At 38.8% G+C, this 13836-nt stretch overlaps 1 protein-coding gene across 1 annotated transcript in view; it reads right to left on the bottom strand.

The window, feature by feature from the left end:
* CNTLN (centlein) overlaps nt 1-13836 on the bottom strand; it is a 216945-nt gene that overhangs the window by 17108 nt on the left and 186001 nt on the right. The window lies entirely within an intron of this gene.

Genomic DNA, 13836 nt, shown 5'->3' with positions numbered 1-13836 from the left:
AAGTGTGTGTGTGTGTGTATTTTAACGACCCTGTAATCCTTTGCATCTGTGTGGAGTTGGGACGAATGGAGCTAGAATGTTTACTGGCCACATACCCTTCCTGATGCCTTTACAAAGTTCACAGCAAATATTTGAGCCCAGAGAAAGAAATATTCTGCTGCTACTTGGGATTGAACTCACAGCCTTTTGATTGTGTGGTGACAGGTTCACCTCTAGGCCACCACACTGCTCTTAGGATCAAGTATATATACTGTATATTCCTGATTATTTTACAAGGTATCAGTGGAACATCTGAATAATAGAGATGTTTATGAACTGCAAAACATACGTTTTTGTTTTACAGTTAGAATATAAGAACCCCAACTGGAATATTACAACTTGGCTGTATTTCAACAGTCACAATAACTAAATTATTATGTTGGCAGAAAATATGTAGAGTATTGTATATTCTGGTCATATGCGAAAAAGAGGCTACTGTTTCCTTATTTTTCATTCCAAAGCTATAAGAATGGATAGGCATATATCGTAATTTATTTTGACTGCTACCTGTTACCCAAATTGCAGAAAAAACTGATAATTTTAAACAGCTTTTTGAAAATATTCTCACCAACTGAAAAAAAAAAAAGCTGTTCTACTTAGCCGGTTCAAACAGCAGGTTTTTTGTTTTGTTTTGTTTTGCCTATTAGACCCAAACCCATCCAACAAGCAAAGTGCTGTATCTGATATTTTACTTGCAAACAGAGATGGTTATGGATTGAAAGAAAAAAAGAATTATAATGCATAATAGCATTAAATGCTTAATAGAATGAATAATGAATAATATTAACAATAGAAGGAAACCAACTGTGATAACAATAGCCACAGCATACTGCTAATTAGCCTGGCTCTGCAAAAAATAATATTAGCATTTGACAATGCCAATATCTATGGGTGACCCAAAGTATTAGATTGGGGCAATATAAAAATCTGGAGATTAAATAAATAAGTAAATATAAATGGAAACAAATCAACAGGATATGAGCAATGCTCAACAAATCGAAAAGTTTTTCACTTTTAAATGCAGTCTGAAGTTCATAAAAAAGAAATGAGAAGTCCCTATTTTGCACACGCAATGAGAGAGAGACTGCAGAATTAATGTTGGGCACTAGTGAACAAATCAACAGGTGCTTGATTTTTCTTGTGAGATTGTGGTAGTCTTCTCCCAGAGAAGGATGTCATACTTGGGCCCAAGGAGAATCTCTTGCTACTCTTGAGGACTTGGCTGCTGCTGTTGGAATATAAATACACTAGATGATAAGTGCATGATAAGTCACTTTTTTCAGTATCATTGTAACTTTCACAGTTGCTAAATGAATAGCTTTAAGTCAAGGACTACCTATAAAGAACCCTCTAGAGCTTGTTGAATCTATAGCACTAATGTCTTGTTGCATCCAGCATATTGATTTCAATTTTCTTAAGTATTTCTAACTGATTCTGGCCCATCAATGAACAAAACTATAATCACTCAAATCACTGGTTTCTCCAACCCAGGTTCTCGTGGAAACTTATTTTTTCAATGTTCCTTATCAATAATAACACAGGAGGACTACTAATAGTCAAAAGTGTTTTTTAATGTTGGTAACATTCATAGCGTGAAGCTTTTGCCATGAAAGCTTACATGTTTTAGATCATGATGATCTAATTTCTCACCAGAGTACTATGGAAAATAAAATCCCCCCTGTGACTCCCTATGAACCCAATTTTTTCTAAAGTAGCTAATAGGTTCATTGATGAACATGAAAGGAAATGATCAGCTTCACCAACAGTACTGGTTTATACTAGTACGATAGAAAGAGCAAGCGCTCTTTTGATAACTATAGATTTATAGAGATTATATCTGAATTACACAGTCATATTTAGTTTGTTAGCATTAGGACACAAGAAAAACAAAGCAGTATCTGTCAGATGAAAGCACTGGATTAGATATAGAGTAAATCATCTGACTGAAAACAAACCACTCATTAAAAATAATCTGGAACACGAATAATGTGTTAATAAGTAGAAAGGCATATTCCATCATCTGACTAAAAGTTAATCTGAATTTTAAATTGATGAATATAACCTTTAAAATAATTGTGTAAAGCTGCAGGATGTACAATTTTTAGTATGTATGATGTTGTCTATTTCTATTGAGTAGTGTGAAAATTGTAACTGAAAGCCTAGGTCAGCGATGGCGAACCTTTTTTGGCTCGCGTGCCATAAGGGGGGGAGCGCATGGGGGTCGTGCATGGGCGTGCCACACCTATAATGCAACACGCCACCCCCCCAGTGCGCATGTGCGCATGAGAGGCGCTCCCCCCCATTTTTTTACATGCTTTTTTCGCCCTCCCCAGGCTCCAGAGGCTTTATAGGAGGGCGAAAACAGCCTCCCTCGTCCCCCGGAGGCCCTCTGGCGGCTTCACGGACGTTCAGGAGACTTTCCTGAAGCCTCCGGAGGACTAAAAACGACCCTATGAGCTCATAGGGTTGTTTTTAGTCCTCCGGAGGCTTCAGGACAGCCTGCTGAACATCCCTGAAGCCTCCGGGGAGCTTAAACCGACTCTACAAGCAAACCGGAAATGATTTCCGGTTTGCTCGTAGGGTCGTTTTTAGTCCCCCGGAGGCTTCAGGGAAGTCTCCTTAAGGTCCCTGAAGCCTCCAGAAGGCTTAAACCGACCCTACGAGCAAACCAGAAGTCTGTCCTGAACTTCCGGTTTGCCCATAGGGCCGGCTTTTTGTGTTCCGGAGGCTTCAGGAGGGCCTCCAGAGGATGGGGAGGCTCTTTTCGCCCTCCCCAAGATCCTATAAAGCCTCTGGAGTCTGGGGAAGGTGAAAAATGGCTTTTAAAAATGCTGAACTCAGCTGACAGGGCAACGCCTCGCGTGCCCTGACCAATGGCTAGGTTCACCATCCCGGGCCTAGGTCTTCACAAATAATAGATGTAAACGTAAAGTGATAATTTTGTGACATGCTAAAGCAAAGATGATTTAAAAGAAGCTACAGCTATGGTGACTTCAAAGCTCTTTATTTTAAAAAAATTGAGGAATTTTTATAGGAATCACAGAATGGAAAAAGCAACTTAATCCAACTTCTGTTAGTGCATGAATCCAAACTAAAGAATCTGCAACTGTCCAAATTCTGACCACAAGAAAGGGTAAGCTACCACCTTAATTGATTTCTTTTACAGCTAACCTGCTCTTTCTTTTGTGAGACTGTCAAATCAACGTCATTAAATTTTCTATAAATGTAAACCATTCTAAAAGTGCCATGTAAGTCTAACAGGCTTAGCTTAGTTTAAAAACAAAACAGAAAAAAAGCCTCAATTGCCATTTAAACCTTGGGGGGGGGGGGGAGTGTCAAATCTTCATTTCCTGGGAATTCACATTTTTCTCCTCACTTTCCACCATCAAGTTACCTTCTGTAGTCTTTGGATCACTCAACCTTTATGGGGACCCAACAACAATTGCCAGCCTCTGACATGCATAACTATGCATGAACTAATATGTTTATGATAAAAGATACATGCCTCTGTTGCCCAGATAAGATATTCCTGATTAATTAAACGTGGTCTATTTCAATTCCTGTTGCAATAATATTTTTTTAAAAGAATAAAGACAGGAATTTCATTTGACGTAAGATAATTAAGAACTGCTAGGCAAAGAGCTACAGTACCTCTTATCTCTTTAAAGTAGACAATCACTTTAAAGTTGAACTTCAGTTAAAAAGCAAGAGTGGAAAAATGTAGTAAACAAAATGTAGTAAACAAGCTTGAGAGCAGAACCAAAAAAAGAAAAGCAAAGTATTATTAACAGAAGACAGAGAAAACGAAGAATGGAAAAGAAAACTGTCTCTAACCTGCAAAAACATACCACAAACCTAATTTTACATCAGAAAGAAAATAACAGTTTCCAATAAATGAGTGACCTGTAAGGCTGAGAGGTAGATGCGGTGAAGACATATATTCTACTTAATTTTAATTTAGCAGCAGGTATAATGTATATGACAAACATAAATAGAAGATACCGTGTCCAAGGAGTTTCTACTATTTTATCTCCATTTTTTACTTTTATTGTACTTAAAAATAATATTATTTAAGAATATTAGAATATATTATTGTCAGCAAAATTGCTATAAACTAACAGCTTATGATATCAATATTTTCAATCTTGCATCTATTGCCATTGTTTTGCAATATAAGCCACATAGGTTTAATACATAAACAAATTAGAAATAAAACTAGCAGTTTCCAAATAAGAAGGTAGTAAAATGAAAAATACCATGATCAGTGTCTCTGTGTGTGTGTGTGTGTGTGTGTGTGTGAGTAAGTAAGTAAGTAAGTAAGTAAGTAAGTAAGTAAGTAAGTAAGTAAGTAGCAATTTGTTATTCATGTCTAAATGAGAGCCCACTGTCTATGTAACAAGAGTATATTTTAAAACTTCAAAATAATCTGACACAGAAAATAGCTATTGGAAATTTGAAAAGCAATTCCTATATAAGCAGATCAGTCATACTTTATTTGTGAAAAACAGGGTTTAAATATTAATTAAACTATAAAGAATGATTTGATTTTATAGCAAGGATTTGGTCTTTAAACTATTTACTTTGAAGTTGCTGCCCCAAGGCAAAGTCTGTAGTTATACATTTTTTATTGTTATCAGGATCACAAGGTAGCATCTTTGCAGACGAGATTCTAAAATCCCTGTCAAAGGAAATTATTCTAGTGGACCTGAAGAAATTGAACAGCTGAAGAAACTGAGTGCCAGTTTTATGCACAGAACAGATGAACCATAAGGGAGAAAGGAAGCATTACAAATAAATCACAATATATTACTTTAATTGCAAAAGTATTAGAATTTGGACAACTACTGTGTTCTTCTACTGATAGTCAATTATCTGTTTTAATAAGCTGCTGGGCCATTTATAATGACAAAGTTCAGCCAATCTAGCTCCCCTTTCCCACGTATTTTAATATTATCCAAATGCTTTATATCAAATTGTCCATTTTGTTCTAGAAAAAGTTGGTTATTCAAGAACAAATGTCTTGATTCTTCTTTTGATTTTATAATGATAAATGGATGATAGTCACTTGATGAAGCAAGTGACTAATTTTGGCTAATGATGATAGTTGTTAAATAGTGTACAGGCCGCAATACAACCTTGTCTCACACTCAGTCATTTGGTAAGCTGTTTCCCGTAAAGTTAATTTTCTCCAGGAATGTGTGCTTGATGATTTTAACCCACAAAAGTAAAGCCAAGTCTTCTCCTTAAAGCCATCAAGCTTGTCAACCGCACCCAGCTCTTTGCAAAGGACAAGAAATGCTAAAGGCAGACGAACTTTTCTTTTGGGAATTGAGGGTACACTGGGCAGTCTTGAGAAAGGGTGGGCAGCTCTCTCCCTCCCTCTCTCTCTTTTACCATAAAGCCAGTTCTAGGCCTGCAACCCCATCCAGGAGCATGGGAAAAGAGACATTTTAAGATGCTGCAGCTGAGCAGCTGTTGAAAAATCCAGTCAAACACATTTCAATCATTACAATTCAAAGTGTATTATTATGTTTTCAGTCTAAGAGATATTCAGTGTCACCATCCAGACCTCTGATTCAATTTGCCTAAATCCCACATGAAGAGTGATTCTGATGGAGAATTAATTTAATCAGTAACATCTACTGTGGCTGTTCCTTAATAAAAGCCTTAGTGGGTACTTTGTTCCCAGAGAAGCTAGTGAGTAGAATATTCAGTAAAGGGTTTTTTTTAAACACGTTTTTCCAGCAGTATGTAGAAAAAGATGATTCTTTTAATGTAAATTTCTAAATGAGGGAAGTATTTACATTTTAAAACATTCAATATTCTTTCCTAGCTTATGAATTGCTGCATATAATAAAGTATTGTTGTTGTTGTCTTCAAGACAATTTCTGATTCCAGACGACTTCCTAGATTAGTCCCTACAGTTTTCTTAGCAAGGTTTTTGGTCTGCACTTGCCTAAGGGCTGAGAGAGAGTGGCTGGACCAAGGCCACCCAACTGGCTTTGTAATGCAGGACTAATGCATGACTAGTTTGTAGCCTAGAGCCTTAACCACTATACCTGTGATGGCAAACCTATGGCACACGTGCCAGAAGTGGCACACAGATCCATCTCTCCTGGCATGCCAGTCATTGCCCATTGCTCTTCCAGGTTCCGGCACACACATGTGCGCCGGCCATCTGGTTATTGCGCATGCATGTGTGCCAGAAACCAAAAGACCAGGTGACCAGTGTGCATGCATACTTGAAGCTCAGCTTCCCGGTGCATGCATGCACATTGGGGAACTGTTCTTCCGGTTTCTGGTGCTCCCCCAAATGCAAGCATGTGCTCCCGTTTCAGCACTCGATGCCGAAAAGGTTCAACAACATTGCACTATACCAAACTAGCTCTTGTAATAAAGTAAGTCCTTATTGTGAAATCCCATTTACATTCACTTTTAAAGATTTACAAAGTTGTATATGTGTATACATACATACATACACACACACGTGTGTGTAAAATTAAGACAAACTGTTCTATCTTCACTTTGAAATATTTATTGTTAAAAATAGAAATGGCAGTTCCGGAGAAATCATACTGTACACTATCTCTAGAAGTTCAATCATTTCTATTCTTTCAAATGATTATTATTTACAGAATTCATATAATCCAAAATTAGGAATTAAACACAGATCTGCATCCATAAAACCCTATGGTTTGATAATTAATGTAGCAGCTATTTGGGATTTTTATCAACTATGTTATACTCTTCAATATCTAACATTATTAGAGACAGTTATAGAAGTCATCGATTTTATAAAAGCTACAAATAACAGATTGCATCCAGTGATTTCTAGCATTTAAAAAAAGCTACAACGCAAGAGACAGATTTCCCTTCCTCTCTTTATGTCCTGTTTACTTCAAAATATTTTTGGGGGACTCTTTTCTAACACAAACAGATATTACATAAACACACACAGAAAGAGATAAGCAAAAATCTGCCTGTACAACTTTGAATAACATTCAAGACTTATTACCTCCTTTCTACCAATCAACTATAGTAAACTTTATCTAATACATATATATTTCATTGATTCTTAATTATAAACTCTTATCAAAGCTGATGTAATAAGTGTTCTAGTAAAGAAAAGGCACAGTGAAGGGAACTCTGCTAAAAGCAATGCTGATGACCACGTGGAATAGAGAGGTGGTGAATAAACCGGCTCTTGTCATTCTTCTTTGGATAAAGAACACCCAAAAGTGCTCCAGACAGTTGCTCTTCATGAAGAGACTGCAGGACAGCAGTCTCTGGTGGGTTTAATGTTCTGGGAGATGAGAGAATAGCCATCTTGCTCAAACCATGGCCAGATTTCTTCCAAAAGACATTCAATTTGCATACTTCCTTTTCTAATCAATTTGATAAGGGCTTTGTCACTTGCTTTTCAGTTATTAGGAACCATGGAACAACAAGTCTGAAAATTAAAACACTTAGATTTGCTTGGTAATGCAGAATGAAGCAACATATTTTAACACTTCAACATATTGAAGGATATTTTAGAACAAAGGACCCAGAGGTTAATTTAAAGTGTGTGTGGTTCTATAAATAGTGTTTAAAGATGTTATAGAAGAAGACGGAGTTTTACATGACAAGACTGAGACTGATATGAAAGTGGATTTAAAAATGTCAAGATACAAATATGATATGTAAAAAGTTGCTACAGTGGAACATACAAAAGAAACTTAATCTTAATAATTAAAAGAGACATACAAATAACAAACCAAGAGAGCGACCTGGATAACATTCCTTTGGATTTACAAAAGTTTGTTAAAGTTTTGAAGAATTTTGTGAGAAGGGACAAGGAAAAAAATTAAGACAAATAATGGTATACGTTATAATTTGAAAAAACTAAAACTAAAAATTGTTAAAAGTAAAAGAAATGAATATAAATAATTTGATAAAGGTTAAAATAGATATGTTGTTATCTCTCATAACCTTTAATGGACTTTGGCTGATCAGGGTTGAAATGATGAGGCATGTACTTGTTTATAGATAAAAGATTGAATATGTGAAGAAGATATTGTATTTTAAGGGAAGATAAGCTACTAAAATTTTTATATTTGTAACGAACACTTTTCTAATTTTTCTTGCGATATTTTTTCTTTATTCTTTATTTTCTATTTCTTTTTTTATTTTTTGCACCATTTATTTTTTATTTTTTTAAAGTTTGTATTACTTTTTAACAAAATTATTACTTTTTAAATAAGCAAACTAGCTTTTAAATGATTCCAAACAGACTGAATATCTAAAACTGACTGAATTCCTAAAAAAATAAACTTCCTACATCACACAAAGGTTTAAAAAAATCTGATTCCAAAAACACTGAACATACTTTTTCTAATCAAAATAATCGAAATCTGATCAAATAAAAATGAAACAGAAAATGATCTTCTGGTGAAATCTTTACCTGCTTCCACCAGAAAAATATTCCCTACTGCTGATGAAAATTGTCATTTATCTAAATATACATAATTTTTAAAATATGCTCACGACATAAGATCTCTGAATGAAACTATTATTAAATAGCTCTTTAAAAAGGCTTACTTGAATTATCATCACAAATATCATTACTTAACGACAGATCCATTTTTGTTTCAAAAGTTTGTTTTTCATTCCCTTCAAGAATTCTTAACTTTCCTTTTTGTGAAGTCATAACTGACATGTGTACAGGTTTCTTGCAGATATACACAGGCTTAAAAATAACTCAAAGCTGAAGATGTGAAGCTTTGACAGGGCAATATTGAAAGGAAGAAATCAGTCAAATGAAAGAGAAAGATGAGATGGAAGCCATCCAAACAATGCCTTATCCAGTAGGTTGGAAAAAGTCACAACTTGGACGGAATGGTCAGCTATGTGGTGCATAATAATCACATAGAAAAAAATTAAGTAGTAAGGACAGTGCAAAGAAAAAGTATAATTAGGGTGCACATACATGTGTGTTCAACCATACAATACAAAATTCATGCATTACACATTAAAGTAGGTATCTTATGAAGCCTCTCTAGGTCAGCCTTCTAAAATCTAGTGCTCTCCAGATTAATTGGAAATACAGTCCATAGCATTCCCAGCCAGCATGGTCCAAGTCATTCCTATAAATCAAAGTAAAGTTAAAGGTTTCTCCTGTCTAGTCATATCTGACTTTAGCGGGCAATGTTCATCTCCATTTCTTAGTGAAGGGAGCCAGCATTGTCCAAAGACCCTTCCTGTGGTCAGGTAGCCAGCATGACTATACACCAAGGCATATGGAACATTGTTACCTTCCTACTAAAGTGCATTTCCCCAAAAATATGACCTATTCAGAAAGTAAGTCCTAGTTTGATTTTTTACATGTGCACCCAATTTAAGCCCTACCCCCAAAATAAGCCCTAAAGATCCCGCCCACACCAGGGTGTGCGGGTTAAAATTAAGCTAGGGTGGGAATGTGGGGATAATGGAGCTGCCCTACTAACCTTTTGATAGTTGCAATAAGGCCTCGCACACCTTGGCCCATTTCTTCTGCAGCCGGCAAGGCTTTCCTGAAGGCCTCTCTAGTTGATAACAAAGTTCTGGATCGATCCAAAGCTCTGTTATCGGCTGCAGAGGCCTTCAAGAAAGCATTGCTGGCCAAATAAGTTCTTGAAGGCCTCTGATAGCAAAACAGAGGCTGGGTGCAACACCACAAGTAAGGTAAGTGTGAATGACACCCCCCCCCCCAAATAAGATCTGGTGCCTTTTTTGGTGGGGAAAAATATAAGACAGGGTCTTATTTTCAGAGAAACACAATATTTATCTACTTGCATTTGTATGCTTTCAAACTGCTAAGTGGGCCGGAGCAGAGGCAAATAATGGGAGCTCATCCCATTGTGCAATTCAGGTCTCGAACCCAGGCTGTCAGTTTTCTAGCTGAAAAGCTTAGCATGTTTAACCATTGAGCCATAAATAGTTTTGGGTGAATATTTGGTATTTCCTGTATAAATATAGTATATTTAGTTTTTACTGTATTTATTATATAAGGCCTGAGAGAAGATGGACAGTCATAAGCAAAGTGAAAATCAAAGCCTCAGGAGGAAAGCACACAAATATAGGCATTCTCCTAGTGAGCAAAAGTATAAAATATATTTAAAGAAAGATGGTATGAATAAAAAGAATACTAGCTGTGCTAACTTAATTTCCCCTGAGTGGCTTTTGTAAATATATAAGTAGAGTTTACTTTGTGCACTCACTGAAATCTGAGAAAGATTTTCAGTTTTTTAGCAACATTCTATGGGGAAAAAAGGAAAGAGGATTTCAGAGGACCTTTTATACATAAATATTTAGCAACTTGGGGAATGTCAATAGCAACTGCTCTGATCATCATCAATATTTGACTTTCAGACTGCATCTTTATTTTCCTCCAGTTTATCTATTAGGAGCGACAGATTAACAGCTTTTACCAAAATTATGCTGTGAAATACATACTGATCATTTTGTAATACGCTTAGAACTCTATACATTTTAGGGAAGATTAGTATATGATGTCTGGGTAGAATGGGCATTGGTACTTACCTGATACACTCATTCTCACTGCAGGTGGAGACAGCAGTCATGTAGGATTTACTCTGTCCAGTAACCAATAGGCTGAGTCTACAGATTATAAAGCCTTCCTCCTTCCTGCTCTTCCCCAGCTTTTAGACAAAGACTGATGTAGACTGACGTGTAGTTGATATGGAAAAGGAGAATAAGGGAAAACCAAGAAAGGGAAGAAAAAAGGACTGACCTAATCTTAATGAAGGAGAACCAATCTTAAAGAAGGAGAACCCAGACCGGAACAGGGTGAAGGTGACTGCTGTCTCCACCTGCAGTGAGAATGAGCGTATCAGGTAAGTACCATCGTCCATTCTCCACAATTGGTAGAGACAGCAGTCACGTAGGGACATACCCAAGCTAGTCCCTAATTAAGGAAGGGATCCGGTCCCCGTGGAAGAGGAGTCCAGAGAATGGACTTGCTGTAAAACCCTCCTTCCAAAGGCAGCTTCAGCAGAAGCAAACCGGTCTAAGTAGCTGCCCTACAAATCTCCTCCACTGACGCCTGATTAGCCCAGGCAGCTGACGTGGCCGCACTGAGTGGAATGAGGGGTTATACCTGTGGAGGAGTGAAATCATTGGCACTGTAAGATTTAGAGATACAGCGATCTATGGTGGAAGAGCAGACTTTAGAACCCAGGGAAGCTGGCTGAAAAGAGACTAGCAAGGCTTCAGAACGTCTGAACGTAGCTGAGCGTTTGATATAGATACATAAAGCCCTGCAAACGTCTAGGGAACGCCACTTCTTTTCTAACCCATGAGAAGGATTGGGACAAAAATTAGGAAGAATAAGTTCCTGAACCTTATGAAAGGCTGAGTTAACTTTGGGCATAAATGTCGGATCTAGACGGAGAACGACCCTATCTGCGTGAAATATACAGAGGTCGCTTCTAATCGACAGAACTGCGATCTCGGAGATTCATCTTGCCGATGTTACTGCAATTAGAAAACAGACCTTGAGTGTGAGATGTTGAAGTGACACAGTCCGCAGTGGCTCGAACGGAGCTCTGGTGAGAAAGTCTAAAACTTTGGTTAAGTCCCAGGTTGGATATCTGTGAACCGTTGGAGGACGAATATTGGTTGCTCCACAGAGAAACCAACGTATGTTTGGCAGATGTGAAATGGGCTCACCTGTCGGTAGCGTCAAGACTGTAGAGAGGGCTGCCACCTGACATCTTAACGTGTTTGGGGGCCACGGGCACCGTAAAGTGTTCACCCCCTCCGTTCCTGGGGATGTATACCTGGTTAAGTACCCTGGGAGAAGGGCGTTTTCTCTCGAGGCGAAGAGGTCGATTACCAGTCTCCCGTATCTGCGGGATATCTCCTGGAAGAGGCTGTGTGAGATGCTCCACTCGCCCTGGTCGACCTGAGTGTGACTTAGCCAATCGGCCTGAACATTGTCGACGCCCGAGATGTGGTCCACCCTGAGGGAGAGAAGATGGGCTTCTGCCCAAAGCCCCAATAGCCACGTCTCCCTCATTAGTGGTTCGGACCTGATGCCCCCTTGCTGATTTACGTGCGGTGATGTTGTCTGTGAGGATTAAGATATGGGTGTTGCGCACCGTGTTTTGGAACCTCCGAAGGGCTAGATGGATGGCCCGCAGTTCCAGCCAATTGATGGTGTTGGCAAGATCGGCTTGTGACCACAGTCCCTGAGCTATCTCTGACCAAAGGTGAGCCCCCCATCCCATCAGGCTTGCGTCGGTGGTGATAGTTAGACGAATCGACTCTCAAAACAGAGTCCCTTGAGTCAATGCCGGGGAAAGCCACCACCCCAGGGACATCCCCACATGTGCGGGGAGGCAAACCTGTTGCAGAGAACAGCTGATGTCCATCTTCTGGTATGGCAACAGGTACCACTGCAGGCAATGGCAGTGGAGGCATGCCCACAGCACGATGGAGAAGCAGGACACCATTTTCACCAAGAGATGAGACAACTGGAGAAGTTGGACCCTGTGACGTCGCCGAATTGAGAGGAACACTTTGCCCTGCACAGTGTCTTTTAGAGCTCCCAGGTGAAGGATGCGGGTGTCTGGGCTTAGAGAGCTTTTTGCCAGGTTTATGGAAAAGCCTAGCCCTTGGAGGACTTGAATGGTAGTTTGAATGTCCCTGTGGCCCTGTCTGATGGAGGGGGACAGCAGGAGAATATCATCTAGATATATTTGAATTCTGACTAGTCTTGAGCGGAAGTGGGCAGCCACCACCGCTAGCACTTTTGTGAATACCCTTGGGGCTGATGACAGCCCGAAGGGGAGGGCCCAGTACTGGTAATGATTGCCCCTGTACTTGAATCGAAGGAACTGCCTGTGTTCGCGGAGGATGGGAATATGAAAATACGTCTCTGTGTGGTCCACCGAGGAGAGGAAGTCGCCCTTGCGGACGCTCTCCAGGATGGACTGCAGGGAGTGCATCTTGAACCATCAATAAAGGACATATCGGTTCAAGATTTTCAGATCCAGAATTGGTCTCCATCCCCGCGAGGCCTTTGGAACCACAAACAGCCGGGAGTAAACCCCTGATGTTCCTGGCTCTTGGGAACAGTCTGGATGGCTCTGATCTGAAGAAGATAGTAATGGCCTGTTCCACCAATTGTCTCTTGAGACTGTCGCGAGACACTGGGCAGGGGACAAAATGCCTCAATGTTGCCAAACTATTTGATGTATCAAAAACCAGCAATGATTGTGAAAAGCTCCAAAAGTTTGAAACTGGCTGGCCAGTTAATCAAATGGAAAATGAAGTATAATACACATAAATGTAAATTGCTAAACCTTGGGGAATTATTCCTGCCCCAATTTCAATACACTGGTAAAATTAGTTATGTATGTAAAAACTTGAGGTCATAGCAAATAGTATGGTGAAGATGTTACTTGCATACATCAGTTCTGAAGATTTTCATAGAATGGAGTATAGTGGCAGTGGTTTGCTCTCCAAGCTTGTTTCAATTTAATTTCTGAACATTTTGTTACCAAACTAAATTGAAACAAGCTTGGAGAGCAAACCACTGCCAAAATCTAAAGCCTAAATCTAAAGCTACAAATATTTTCTAATATTTCAAAGGAGTATAGTATTCTGAAAAAAATGACAGGCCATTGTTAACTGGTATGGTCCGTGCTGCCTATGGCTGAAGCAAAGAATGCCTGGGACAATAAGCAGCAGATCTTTCTGGAGAACAGTAGTCTGAATTCTATTCAGTTCTAATAATCCAAAAGGAAATAGAAA

This window comes from Natrix helvetica (genome assembly GCF_964273705.1).
Source record: "Natrix helvetica genome assembly, chromosome: 2".
Classification (NCBI taxonomy): domain Eukaryota; kingdom Metazoa; phylum Chordata; class Lepidosauria; order Squamata; family Natricidae; genus Natrix; species Natrix helvetica.
The sequence above is the reverse complement of the archived record's forward strand: the minus strand, read 5'-3'. Positions and strand labels throughout refer to the sequence as shown.